This window comes from Hibiscus syriacus, unplaced genomic scaffold (genome assembly GCF_006381635.1).
Source record: "Hibiscus syriacus cultivar Baekdansim isolate YM2019G1 unplaced genomic scaffold, ASM638163v2 tig00110831_pilon, whole genome shotgun sequence".
In the NCBI taxonomy this organism is placed as follows: Eukaryota; Viridiplantae; Streptophyta; class Magnoliopsida; order Malvales; family Malvaceae; genus Hibiscus; species Hibiscus syriacus.
This window is the reverse complement of record NW_024062882.1, coordinates 5,523,624-5,539,326: the sequence shown is the minus strand read 5'-3', so window position 1 is coordinate 5,539,326 and position 15,703 is coordinate 5,523,624. Positions and strand designations below refer to the sequence as shown.

Sequence of the window (15,703 nt, the reverse complement as noted above, 5' to 3'; positions counted from 1 at the left end):
CGAAGTTAGAGGTAACCCCGTCATAAAGTCCATCGTCACATTCTTCTTTTTCCACTGGAGAATAAAGATTGGTTGCAATAATCCTAAATGAACTTGATGTTCAACTTTAACTTGCTGACACGTCAAACATTTAGCAACTAACTCAATAATGTTTCTTTTCATAACCGACCACCAAAATAACTCTTTACATCCTGATATATTTTGTTCCCACCTGGATGTATAGTCAGTGGACTATAATATGGCTCAGGAAAAAAATATATTTCTTCAACTCATCATTATGAGGAATACAAATTCTTCCTCGATAAAATAAACACCCATCAGACTTGACTTCAAAGTCTTTAGTTTCACTTTTTTTTCACAAATGAAATATTTTTGTAAGCATATCTCATTTTTCTTCATTTTTTCTTCATTTTTTTTCTTTTTCTTATTACGCCTTCTGTATAGACAACATGACTAAGAAAAACAACTTTTGACAGTTAAAACTCACACTTTGACACTTTGGCATATAACTTTTTACCCTTAAGTATCTTGAGCACAGTACAAAGATAAGCATCATGCTCTATCTTTATCTACGAGTATACCATAATGTCATCAATACAAACCACTTCAAATTAATCCAAGTAAAGTTGAAATACTCGGTCTAATGAATCCTCAATCTAGCAGCTCTTGCAATTGGTTCTTTATTTTCTTAACTCAATCGCAACCATTTGATACGAACCCATAGATACATGATCAATGCCTTGATAACCATAAATATTGAATTTCACCTCTCAATATAGAGGTAACCCAAATAATAAATCTAAAAAGACATATGGTAATTTCCGAGTTATGGAAATATCATATGATCTTACTTCAGATACTTGAGTATCGATCACCTTAGCTAGAAAAGTTATACATTCTTTTTACATCATCTTAATCATGACCATTGCTGATATCATGTTAGTGATAATTTCACTTTTTATCAATCATAAAAAATTTTATTTTCTCCGCATCTTTCTAAATTAATCGCTTCTTGCGACCATTAACCCAACCTTAATGCAGAGACAACCAACATATGATCAAAATGATCTATAACTCGTTAATGATAATCCCATAAGATTTATTGGTAACATAAGCTCCTGAATCTTTATCAGACATTTACTATTTGTCTGACTAATACTTGTATCGTGACTCATGATTCATGACCCATGGGTCTTCCGCAATAATAACACTTTTTATCAAGTTGAATTGAATATCTCTACTTAAGAATTCCTTATTTCTTCCTATGGTAATCTGTATAACTTTTTCAGATCCATAGAAATTATTCTCGAACAGTTGAAACATTTTTCATATCAAATGAAACTCTAAATGTCCACATTGTTCAATAAGAAGAATTGACAATTTGTAACAATAACTTTATAGCAGTTAATGCTAAAATCACACTAGTAAACAAATTTACTCTTTTTCTGATCATTACGAACTTGACACTTTTCAAGTTCTTGATATTCCATCTCAATCTAAACAATAATTCATTGCAACATGGAATGGTATACAATCCATTTTCGTAAATTTACCTTCAAAAGGTAACTCTATCAAGTTTTATGGACTTGATATATTTTCTCAATCAAACTCATAATCATTTGATTCATTAATAACTCAGACACAAATATGCCTAACTTATTAAGCTTACATTCATACCCATACACATGTAATTCCCTTGCTTCAAGCTCAGATATTCTAGCTTCACTTTTCTTATTAACTGTTATCAATGTACGTATTCATAAACTCTTCTACAATAATAACCACATCACTGAATCTTTTAACATTCTCATGGTGACATTTGTCCACCATACTCTAGCTTGTTCATGTAGTAATGAAACTACTTCATCTAATTTCTCCACTTCGAAGTAATAAAAACTTCTAACATTATCATTATATCATTTAACCAAAGGTCTGTTACAACAGAACCTTCCTCAAATTCACCCTTAAACTCGGTTCTCTTAACTCTTTTAACTCTTTCGAACACATTCATACTACGAGTTAAAGGAGTAGAAATTGAAAAACACATCAGAATATCACTCAACATCATGAAAAATAATCTCTATTAACAAGACAACACACTCCTTACACTATCATATCAGAAAAGTTTTCACTTTGTGTTGGCATGTATACTTTATAAAACACTTTTGACTTTGGTTTAAGCCTAGAATTGGCTAAATCATAGCTTTGATACCATTAAATGTAACACCCCTAACCCGTATCTGACCCGGATACGAGTCCAAGATGTCACATTGACTTTTCAAAATATTTACTTGTACAAAATAGTGAATAATTTAAACTTTCACTAAATAAGACTGGATAATTTACATAAAATGAAATCATAAGATTTTATAAAACTTATTAGCGCATAACAGATTCAAATCTTTATTTTCATGCCAACTACAATCAGTATTTCAAAATACTTACTATTCAATTCTTTTCTGATATAATCTTTGGAAAGGAGAAACTGATTTGTCTTAACTTTTATTATTATTCTTCTTCTCGGAACCTACGTGTGAAACAATCACATGCTAAGTCATTGACTTAGTGAGGCATATAAAGAATATAATAGAAACCATAGAACATTTAATATAACATAATGCATATATGCATAAATACCATCATTATCAACATCAATATCGTTATCATGATCTCTATCATTCTCAACATAAATATCATTATCATGATATCTGTTATTATCAACATCAATATCATTATCATGAACCCATTTAAAACATGTCATCTTGTACTTAACCTTTGTAAAATATCATGTAATACATTTCAGTAAGCAAAATACACAGTATCACATATAAATCTTGTAATGTATTTTTCACATGACAAAGCATATACATCACATGCAATGTATTATGTTATCTCTTTATTATCTTATGTATTAGCCCATGCTTACTTTTGATATCTTTTGTAGGCCCGTGTACAATACTGATTCAGTGTAAACAGTAATAGCATGATATCATATAATAATGCAAACACTTTTGATATCTTTTATAAGCCCATGTATTAATCCATGTATTGGCCCATGTACAGTACTGAGAACTCAAGGTATGCGAGTATACTGAGGTTGTGCACATATGTTGTCACCACAACTCATTTAAATTCCCACTAAGGCATATAAATTCCCACAACGACATATAAATTATCCCGAAGGATTTCGTATATGTCCCGAAGGACCCGTCATCCTGAAGGATGTAATCTGTGTCCCGAAGGACTTGTCATATATCCCGAAGGACATATGTAACCCTCGACTCTTGGTATGCCAACTATACCACTAGCTCTCATATCACATAACATGGGAATTATCATTTATAACAGTTCACATCATTTGTATCATATAAACATGTAATCTCATAACTTATTATCATGTAGCTTGTATAACATTCTTGTATGATCTCATAGATCATTGTGTAACATTCTTGTATGATCTCATAGATCCTTTTCATATAACCCATATCACATAGGTTCATATCATATCACATATATCACATGTGTATGTAATCATGTAGTTCATTTTCACATATCTTGTCACATATGAATGTATTCACACCATTCATGGGAACTATCACTATGTTGCATAAATTCATGTATTCATATAATTTCTCATGTGTTCATATCAATCATGTCACATAAAATAACATTTCAAACATATCACACAGCTAATATCATATTCTCATATATTCATGTACTCATGCACACATAAGCATCATATCAATCACATGCTTGTACTTATGGAATCATGCATTCCAACATGAAAAATAGACTTATCATAAATCATACCCAATGATGTATAAAACATCCATATATAATGTTATGCATGCATCACAATTCAAATAACATTTTAGGAGTGACTTCTTACCATAGTAACTCCGTCACTAGCTCATCGCAAGCCAATGTTTGATCAATAACATAAGTACAAATTAAATTGCACTCACCTTGACACTTTATATATCCAAAAGATGTTCCTCAATATATTCCACAACATTCTTTTTATACTTGACTTGTCTTAATCACAAATCAATCACGATCTATACAAATCACAATTTCATAACATTACATATGTTAGTATTATACTAACATAAACACTTCTCCAAAATAAATCCATAATATACTTGAAACTCATTTTCTATCAGAATACTTAACACTTAATAATTCCTTTTAATATTGGTATCATCTTTTCCAATTTATACAAAATGGTCATTCACCATTTTATCACTTAAATTTCAAATACCAAAAATTCCAGAAATTCCATAAATTCAAGTAATTCCATAAATTCAAGAAATTCCAGTAATGGAATTATTACCAACCAATTACTTTTACAAAGTTACAATTACCTTTAAGCACCCCAACTATGTAATTGTTGCACTTAAATCACTAGTCTTTTCAAACTTCCAAAATGGTTATATTTCACATGTAAATGCTCATTTCAATCCCAAGACAACAATTTCCAGCATAGTACATCAACTATTAGACAATTATACAACCATTCCCAACTTTTTCCAAAATTATGAATTAGTCCCTCAACTTTTTGAAAATTAAAAAATGGTCCCTGAATTTTTTTCAAAGCTTGTAAAAATACTTTCTACATTATTTCCAGACCTTATATATTTTTTCCATAATTTTCTCATCCTTTAAGACCAAGGCCTAATGGTTTAAATTTCAAAAACTAGGTTTTCCATGATTTTGCTCGATTTTGATTCGATTCAAGCATGAAATCAACTTTCAATCAACCTTTTAACATCTCTACAATCAAATCCCTAATCAACTCTCATCATAACACAAAGTTCTCCAACTTAATATTTGGCTGAATTTTATAGAATTATTTCTAGAAAGATCAAACATGTTTTAAACATAAATCAAGCTTGAAAATGAATCTACAACCTCTAATTCATCAAGATTTTTCATCAATTTCATGTATCATATCATGAACATAAACCCTTATATTTGGTATCTTTGAAATTCAGAAAGATTATAAAGAAATATTGGTACCAAATGATAGCGTTTTTCACGTATACTAGTAGAAAAACCCCTTTAATGACGCACATTGCGTGTCATCTATGGGTGCGGATGACACACATTTGCCTGTCGTTGAAGCCACCGACATAAATTTCAGATGACGCGCAACTGCATGTCATGAATCTTTGACGCGTATTTATGACATGCATTTATGACGCACATTTATGACGCGCATTTATGATGCTCATTGCGCGTCATTGAAGACACGGTCATAAATTAAGATGACACACATTTGTGTGTCATAAATTTATGACACGCATGTATGACTTACATTGAGCGTCATTGAAGCCCCCGTCGTAAATCTTCTTGACTCACATTTGTGTGTCATAAATTTATGACACGTATATATGACTTACATTGCGTGTCATTGAAGCACACGTCATTAAAAAAACGACACACGTTCGTGTGTCGTGATTGTATTTAGTAAAGTATATATATATATACACATATATATATTGTAGATTGATAAATAATCAAACTAAATCACATTTAATGCCTCATAAAGTAAAATTTATGTATCATATTATATATAAGCAATCCATTTGCATACAATATATTCACATTAAGTTATCAAAAATATTGTATTAATCACATGTCGATACAAAATATCACATCATAATAAAGTTTTCCACATAAGATACCCATTCTTTGCGAATATCATCAATGTCATCATCCGTGTATTCTTCCTTCCCATTACCAACCTAAGTAAAAAATATGAAATAAGTATATAATTTATACTTATTTAAAGTATATAATTTATACTTATTTAAAGTGAAGTATATAATTAACTATTAAAGAGTACTAAAATAACTAATTTTACATATGCATTCTTTGAAGCATAATAACATTATGCAAAGTCATCAAATCAATAGCATTATAAAAAGTACCAACTTTGTTCACAACAATATCAACACGAATAATAACATTATACACTATATGATCCGAAAATCAACGATGTCTATGCTTTCAATAAAAAAAAATATATGGCATGATCAACTGAATCAGGTTAATCATATCACACTGGGACACTATTTGGCTGGTTATATTTGGAGGAATGTCAAACCGAGGTTAGTGGTTTGGCCAAGATATTTAGGCCCAAGACGCTGTGCACTTGAATCCTATTTCAATTGCAATTAAGAAGCATTTGCATAGATGCCAAAGTACTAAATGGACATCTCTTACATATCAAAACCGAAAATTTCTTTAAGCTAGAGAAATTAAGTGTATGTGTTCACTGAAGCTCACCAGGAAGAAGTACAGTATGTGGAGAGAAACATGCTTGATCTTGTAGTACCAAAAATACCTTTAGCCAATATTGTGAAAGGCCTACATCAAGCAAAGAATATTAAGTCTAAATAAAAACGCTTTGTAATATAAATAACTTGTAGGTCTTATAAAGACAATTACAAGACAATCAAAACAATATAAAACAAAAGCCCTGATAATCGTGTTCTTTTTCCACGTATTGTTACGGTAATTGCTTATAATGACTTTAGAAGAACGAAAAATAAAGGTGTGGATAGATGATCATCGAAATTCAAAAAGATCCTAAATTTCATACTTTCATCTTCACTGGTAGTGGTTAGTTAGAGTCAGTTCGTATGTGGTTAGGTGGTGAAGACGGAAATTTGGTAGATGGGTTCACAAATTGACTAGTTTGACACAGAAAGCATTTCGTTAAAATCAACAAAAGCAAAAATGAACAAAATCATTTCGTTAAAAGTCCAAACTTAATAAAAACAAAGTCTGGTTTTGCCAGTTTTAACTAGTTTTTCAGGCTCTTGGTTTACAGTTTTTATTGGCTCTTAATTTTTTATTCAACTTATATGGTTGAATCTTAGACCAACTAGGTCTTGATTGAATTGGCTGATCCGGTTAGGCTTGTACTACCTAAATGCTTTAATCATTTTTATGCAAATAGTGATGAAATGGCAACAAATTCAGTCTTATAAACTCTGAACATACCTGCTAGTAGTGCACAATGTAGTTCTGCAGGATATAAGAAGTAATTGATGTGATTTTTAGTAAGGATTTCCTAAATGAATCCCCAAGTTACAGAGAATAAAAAAATAGAGGAAGGAAAATCAACATAGCTGAGAGCTGCATTACGGGAACTAACCTGCAAGAATGCATATATCATTATTATCTTGATTTTTGAATTAAACTATGTACAAGTACATTGAAACCATTAGTTCTGGCCCAGGAATTACAAATCTTAAGTTATTTTGATACATCCTGGTGGCTCGGTATAAGATGCATATTAATACATGCTATGCTGGTCTTTGGAAATAATTAAGATCAAACAAACACTAGCAAGAAATTTATAAGGGTCCTAGGCTGCCATCACTTTTCAGGGCATAACAGAGCTATGATGCACTGATGCTCTTTGACATGGAGTATCCAAATGTTGGACCCAAATATAGCTCTGATATTGCAAAATATGTATCGAACACACAGGGACATATCAAAAGAATAAAATAAAAGTATCACTTTTACATTTTTAAAAATCAATTAAAATCAATTTTAAATGTTTTAAAAATCAATTAAAACTAATAAGTATCAATTTTACATTTTTATTGTATATTGATATATAAATAAATTTTTAAAGCTGTGTCATGCCATACTCCTAATTTTTTGAAAATCCTAGTATGATTGTGTCCATGATGTTCCCCCTATTGTGTATCTTTGTCGGTGTATCTGAGATGAATGCTATGAAGTTATAGTCATTTTTGGAAGATTTTAACACGTTACTGTGATTCCAATAAATTTGGATGTAAATGCAACAGAACTGTACCGGTATAGAAAGATAATGTCTTCAACATTTGTAGAGTTCTCCTATGGCCGTAGCACGCTCATGGTGTAAAAGCTTATTTTCTCAGACTAAAAATGGTTGTAGAAGGGGAAGAGTGTAAGATCAATAAGTTAAAAGGTCAATGAGTGTATGCATGTGTGTGTGTTTTCCCTTATTCCTCTCTAGGTGAACATGCCATTAATTGTGAGAATACAGTAATGTGTACTTTTGGTAAGCAACTTTCATTAAGTAACTCGGTTAAGTGAGTGCACACCAAAACCTGCAAAATACAAATACCGCATGCCCCCAATAGTTTATTGATAATTATTATAGTAAACACACAACCAATCATTCAATAAGTTACTCAATTTCACTTAAATTCTTTCATAACTTCATATAACCACCATAAATATTATGTTTCAATTAAATCAACAGCCAAACAACAAATATGCCTTCCTACGCTTGGAAATGAACAGTGGTGAATGCTAAAGCCAAGTAATTAGACAAGCTGAGCAAAAAACTGTGGAGTTTTAGTACTTAGCTCCAGATGAGAGTACACATATGTTACCAAGGGTGAATTTCGATATGGATTTCGCTATGAACATATTACTTTTCCAAGTTTTTCCATATTTTCAATATCAAACCTCAAATCAGAATATCAAAACATGTGTCTGAGATGGAATAAGTGGGGGTAAACAACATCATAACAAAACGTTTTTTACTTGTTGACATAGTAGATTCGATCTACCCATCAGATTATAACAATAGCTGATATTTTTGTGGAAGGAAGAACATATCAGCAAACCTTCGGTGGAACATCTAAGTTGACAAAGTGCGTTATGGTCCCACCAAAAAGACTAATGCCATCTAAATTCAAAAGGATACAATAACTCGATGAACATATTTGTGGTACTGCATAACCAGAAATTACATATATGTGCTATGAGGTTAAAGAGTAAACACAAACCATCTGTCAAGGTTCCTTTACCAAATTCATCCACCAAAACATAAAGACCGTGAAGTTGACTGCCTGTGAAATTATCACCGTCAACATTAAAAAGTGGAAATTTCCTAAACGACCCAAAACTCTTTTCAAAATAAGAGATGACAAAAGCTGAAATTTTTGTAGCACTCTAATTCAAATTTACAAAGCTACTTTAAAATCCAAATCTATTTATTATTTATATTATATTTGAATATTATTATCTGAATCAGGCCAAATATACGAGTCCCTCAAATCTCTAAATTTAGTATGACAAAAGGAAAAAGTAAAGCAATTACTGATTCATATATCTAATTCAGAACCAATTACAAAAGTAAAGAAGATTCGGATAGTGGATATCAGATGTTAATATCTACATCCACTCTGAATCCAGTCAATTAAAATTGCACTATCCAAATCCTCAAATATCCAATAAAAAATCAGATATACGCAAATATCCAAAATTGAACTATCAATCAGTGTACCTTAGATCATTCCCACTTGATGTAGATCTATCATAAAAGTGGACTGTTCTGCAGTCATAAGCTTGCCTCCCATCGCACAGAATATCCTGTGAAAATGGGAAACACAGTTAACTAACATACCAGATAAAATACTAACAGACATACATAATTTTAAGAATGAATTTAGCAACAAGAAGAAGTTACCTATCAGTTAATCCAACTGTTGCAACATCACCAGGTACAAAACTTCCAATATGAGAAAGGAAAACAATTAAAGCCACCTAGGAAAACCATAAATTTGTAAGTACAATAAATGGATGATTATGTAGGCTACTAAAGTAGTTATCTCCAAAGTATCATGAATTTAGTATTTCAAATAGGTACAGTTACATAAATCCATCAAAACTTAGCAAATGCACGTACAGAATCACACGCCTTTTACAAATATGCTTCCACTAGAAAAGTACACCAGACTTACCTGCTTTATATAGATGCTTTTCCCTGAATAATTAGGACCAGTGATGATATGCATCCTTCCTGAAAATAACAGAACCTTATAATTTGGAGGGTGGGAAGAACTTCACAATGAAATATTCAGAACAAGCTTTTCTAGATAAGACGCATTTTCTTGAGATTTTTACATGCTACCATTGAACTTTTAACTCAACTTACCTTCATCAAGAATCTTTGTGTCAGTATGGATAAATGTATCTACTGTCATTTCCTGCAAAACATGCTTGTAGACCAGTATGGAGTTGTTATTTCTTATTAGAGAAAAAATTATGTCACTTTTAATAATAATTCTCTTGATAGTTTTTTTAAGAAAGAATTGTAAAATTGTAAGTAGATGGTTCCTTCCTTCCATTTTGTATATCAAGAATGGTCTCCATGGTTAAAGTAGGCCTCACATAACTGTTCTGGCGAGCAACCATTGCCAATGACAACATGCTAACATCAATATGAAGATATTATTGTTAGTAACAAAACTACCTCAGACACATTTATGTTTAGAGAATAGAGAAAAATAGAGATAAAGAGAACCTTTTATGATTCTTACCAATCAAGTTCATACACAAAGTTCACAGCCTTGTGTAAATGTGTTGAGAACGTTAATACACGTGAGACCAAGTCTCTGATAATTGCCCTCTCCATATCTTCGTTAATGAATTTAAGAATTAATGTTACAAATAAATTCACTAAAATCACGTTACCATGTTAACTAACATGACCTTTCACTTGCTAGGAGCAGCATGGACTGGTATACAGCTTGTTGAGATGGGCTACTCGATGAAACTTGTAAATATTTTTTTTGATAAATGAAACTTGTAAATATATAACACAGCTGGACTTAACAACTTAGAAATGAATTACAAAGCATACCTAGAACTTTATGATAAATGTCTCCAAGAAGGTTATCTAATTCTCGTGTCTTTGGAGTACGATAAAAGAATCTTTTTGTTTCTCCATCAGCATCAGAGAACTGAGTTTTCATAGCATATTCTCCAATAGATGCAATAAAAGTGGGAATAACAGTCACATCCATTTAAATATGATGAAAATATCAACTTAATTAGCCTTGAAAATCTAACATTAGATATTTACTAATTTAGCTAGCCATCTAATGCATGCATCAACTTACTACAAATTCAAGATCTTCAATTCTCGCTTGTGCAATATCATCAGGTTTCTCTTCAAAAAAACACATCAAGTATCTAACGACAGACAAACAAAAATTATCATGCTAAATGTTAATTAAGATGTACTTGCAGTAGAGTAAGATTATGTTTAGTATCACAGGAATTGATTTGACACATGGATATGAGAAGAGACACATACGCACTTATTTGATGAATATAAACAATACAAGGGGCAAACTTCTCTTTGCATAAATGAGGAACTTGTTCAAGCTCTAACAATGAAACCTGTGAGGATGCTAATTTATGTTAATATACCTGTAGGAACCACAAATGGTATTTTGAATTCGTAATATAAATGCTTTATACACTAACAAGCGCCTCTTCCAGAAATTCTTGCAATTCCTCGTATATTTGTCTCAGTTCATCCAACTGCGCACAGATGGTAATAACACTAATGTGAGATGTTTTCTGAAAAAAAGAGAAAAACATTCCTAGAAAAAAACATGTTATCATCATCACAAAAAAATCAGAAGTAATGCTTAACCTTATCACAGAAACCCTCTTTCACTTGTATCTCATAACCCTTCTCTTTACTTCTACATCTATAACACCAATAACTGTGGAAACCCAAATTGAATGGTGGAATAGAGAACGAGGAATACCTATGGAAACCCTTGATTTTTGACTCCCTCGACTGCGTTGTGGTGAATGGCCAAACCAGTGGGAGGTTGCGAAGACAAAAAGGGAAAAAAAAAAGAAAAATGGGAGAAACACATGCGGCGTGAACTTTTGTTAATGAGGGGGGAAGATCAAGAGGGAAAGGATGAAAATAAGGGGGGAAATTAGAATACGGCTCCTAAAGATGACACACAATTAAAACTATACTCTGTGTTTTTGTAATTTTGTTGGATTATGACTATTAAATATGACACACATTATTGTAAGTCATAAATAGTTTAGATTTTAAAAAACATGATATTTTTTATGACACACATGTTTTGCAAGTTATAAATTAACGTGTGTCATTAAAGGTATATTTTCTTATAGTGGTAGATCACTTTCCTAGTTCACGACATAACTCGAATTCCAAAGAAATTGGCTCAAAAATGGAAAAGAAATATTTTATTACCTTGGAATAGAACTCACGTGAAGATGATGGAGAAGATGAACATTGGCATGATATTTCTTCATCTTTCTTAATTAATAATGAATTAAAAATTCATTAAATGATAAATTACCAATTTACCATTAATATAACTTCATAATTACCATAAAATCAAGATTCATATCCTTATCATCTTCCAAATCAGAGAAATATCAGCCTTATCATCTTTCAATAGTTAAAGATGAACAAATTAGTTTTCCACTTTACCATTTTTCCCTTGTAATTTCCAAAAATTACAATTCAGTCACCTTAGTCCAAATGTTCAAATTAAACATGAAATTAAACCATTAAATATTATTTTCCAACATTTTAAAAATGTGAAAATAATATTTTTTTATTTTATTATTTTCGTGACCCATTTGTAACTTTTTAAAATTACATTTTGGTCCCTAAACTTTTCAAAGTTTACACTTTGGTCACCAAACTTTACCAAATTTATAATTTGGTCACTAAATAAATCCATTTATAGAATAAAATTCTTTTTGGGAAAAATACCATTTATGTCTTTAAACTTTTCCCAATTTTCTACTTTGATCATCAAACTTTCAAAATTTACATTTTGGTCACTAGCCCACTTTTTGGGATGTTACACATTTAATGTGAAATTATCATTTTACCCTTAATGAAACATGATAATTTCAACTTGCCATTGCACTACCATCCATTTTAATATTCCAAAGTCAAATGTGAACAAATAAAAATTCACTTTCCATCTTTGCCTTGCAAATTTTCAAAAACTACAATTTAGTCACTAAATTTTCCAATTTCAGCTAAATATGTAAAATCGAATTCAATTCCACTGATCCACATTAAATTTCACATGTATAAAATTTGGAAATAATATTTACAACCTTTATATATCATCCTTAAAATTTTCGTAAAATCCTGATTCGATCCGGTTATTCGATTTTTTCAGACTTTACAGTTTTATAGCTTTTAACACAAATTCTGGATCAAAATTTTGATTCCCATGAAAGCGTCATCCGTGGGTTTGAAATATTCATTTAAGGGTACAAAAACCTAATTTTTAAAAATTACTCTTTTGGTCCTGAACTTTTCCAACTTTATACTTTGGCTAATAAACTTTCAAAATTTATGTTTTGATTACTAACTAAAATTTGGGGTATTACATGTTTATAGATTTAATGTTGGTTCATTCATAATGAAATGGGCAGCTAAACAAGTTGGTAATGACATTGTTTGCTGTTGTATGCTTGCAACCCTATTAGTACAGACGTTTTGGAATGAACTTTTCTAAATTAAATATTACTCGACAAAATAAACAAATTATGTAACTTAATTTGAATACAAAAAATATATATCTACATTAATTTAAATAGAAAAATAATATAAATTAAATTGAATAAAAATATATAATATCATCACCCATCACCCACCCCATTACACCAATAATTCACTACATCACTCATTGATTGAGTCACGGGCTACTACAATTGCTTTAGGGAGTCAGGGAATCCATGCTGAAAGTTGGATGCTGCAGGGAGTCGGTAAAGTAGTGATGCATTCATTCACAGGCAGCAACAAAAGCTTTGTATGGAGCAGCAGTGCTACACGAGCTCTGCATGCAGTAGAGATTCCTTCTGAATACGCATGAAAATCTTGTAGTCTTCACCTTGAAGACGTGTAGAAATCTTGGTGTCTTCAAAATTTTCATGCATATTGAAGACGTGTAGAAATCATGAAGAGTTTAGCTTGAATATGTGTAGAAAGTTGGAGTTTTCTCCAGGTCGCATGGATTTATATGCGTCTTCAAAGATTACTGCAGAATTCACCCTATTTGAGGAAATAAACTATGGGTGGATTATTTGAGGAAATAATTATTCCAAAAGCATTATTCCAACAATTTTGCCAATAAATAATATGTTAAAAATTATCTAAATGAAAAATTAATTCTAAAAAATTATATACAAATATTATTAGAAAATATTTACATCCCATGTAAAAAGAGTATAGGAGACCAATAGATTGGATTATATCCTAGCGATTGTAAATAGAACAAATTGAGTTAGGAGAGTTATCTTTACCTTTACAGTATCTGATACATATTAATTGATCAACATATTAGATACGAGTGGTTATATATATAAAGAGCACAAGAGATCTAGAAAGTGTTTATATGTAGGACCTACTCTTGTTTACGCTTTAAATTATTACTTAATTACTTATAGCAATTGGATTGGTTGAAGTGACCTAGACACATATGTGTCAATTTAGGATTTATCTTTCAAATTCAAATATTAAATTTATAAAAAGAATATTAAGTTCACATAAACAAATTGTATTACAATAAGCCTATACAATTTAAGTGCTTTTATGTGATATTATTATAATTTTATATTATTTTTTTGGCTTAAGTATATAAAAGGTGTCCAATCTATGTCCGTTTTTTTAATTTAGTAACTAACGTTTATTTTGTTTCAGTTTGGTGCCTAATGTTTCATTTCGTTATTCAAAATGGGTCAAGCCGTGATGGGCCGTTAACCCATTAAAAATGCCACATAACATATTTTTTAATATTAAAAAATGATTTCTGAAAATAAGAAATTAATTAAAATGAAAAATTAAACCTTATTTAGTTTTTAGCCTATAATCGGGGGACCATTTGTGTACTTTACCCTTAAAATTTATTGTTTGTGAGACCATTTTTATTTTAGATTTGTAATCTATTTTTTAAATAATTTAATTTAATTATAAAGTAATATATATATCCATAAGTTTATATTCTATTTTTACGTGGTAGCTTCAGCGTCGTCTCAAACATTTTCGAGACTCTGAACAAAAATTAAAAAATAGTTCGTTATAGAATGAAAGTATATTATATTATTTTGAACAATTAATTTAATGTTATTTTAATAAATCATATAAAAATGATTAAATTTTATCAAACATTATTTTCATTGTTTTGTTAAAAAAACACCTTAAATACGACTAAGAGAATAAAAAATAGAATATAAGTATGAATTACAATATGTCACTTGATTTTAAATAATAAATTAAAAAAATAAAGAATAATAAATTTTAAGGGTAAAGTACACAAATGGTTCTCCTCCGATTATAGGCTAAAAACTAAATAAGGTTTATTTTTTTATTTTAATTAATTTCTTATTTTCAGAAATCATTTTTTAATATTAAAAATATACCAGATGACATTTTTAATGTGTTAACGACCAAACTTAACGGTTTGTCACTGACTTGATCCATTTTATGTAACGAAATGAAACGTTAGGCACAAACTGGAATGAAATAAATGTTAGACACTATACTGGAAAAACGGGCATAAATTGGCACCTTTTGTATACTTAAGCCTAATTCTTTTTTTATTAAGTTAAAGTGATAACAAAGTAGTATATGTTTTAAATACTTTTAATCATTTGAGAATAAACGCTCAATCACCCTGTTATAATCACTGGTGCTTGAACATATGACCTTTAGGAACATCAATAATTCTTTTAACCACCAAAATAAATTAATTATGCAATTTATATTAATTTGATCAAATCAAACTAGTCCATTTTTATTTTATTTTTTTTAAAAAAATCTATTATTGCAAGCTTACAAATTAGAGAACCGTAGATGTTACTTGAACAATATAGAATC

The 15,703-nt window shown here is 30.3% G+C and overlaps 1 pseudogene; it reads right to left on the bottom strand.

Moving 5' to 3' along the window:
- Positions 1–7,785: 7,785 nt before the first annotated feature.
- LOC120142881 lies at positions 7,786–12,750 on the bottom strand (annotated as a pseudogene).
- Positions 12,751–15,703: the final 2,953 nt, after the last annotated feature.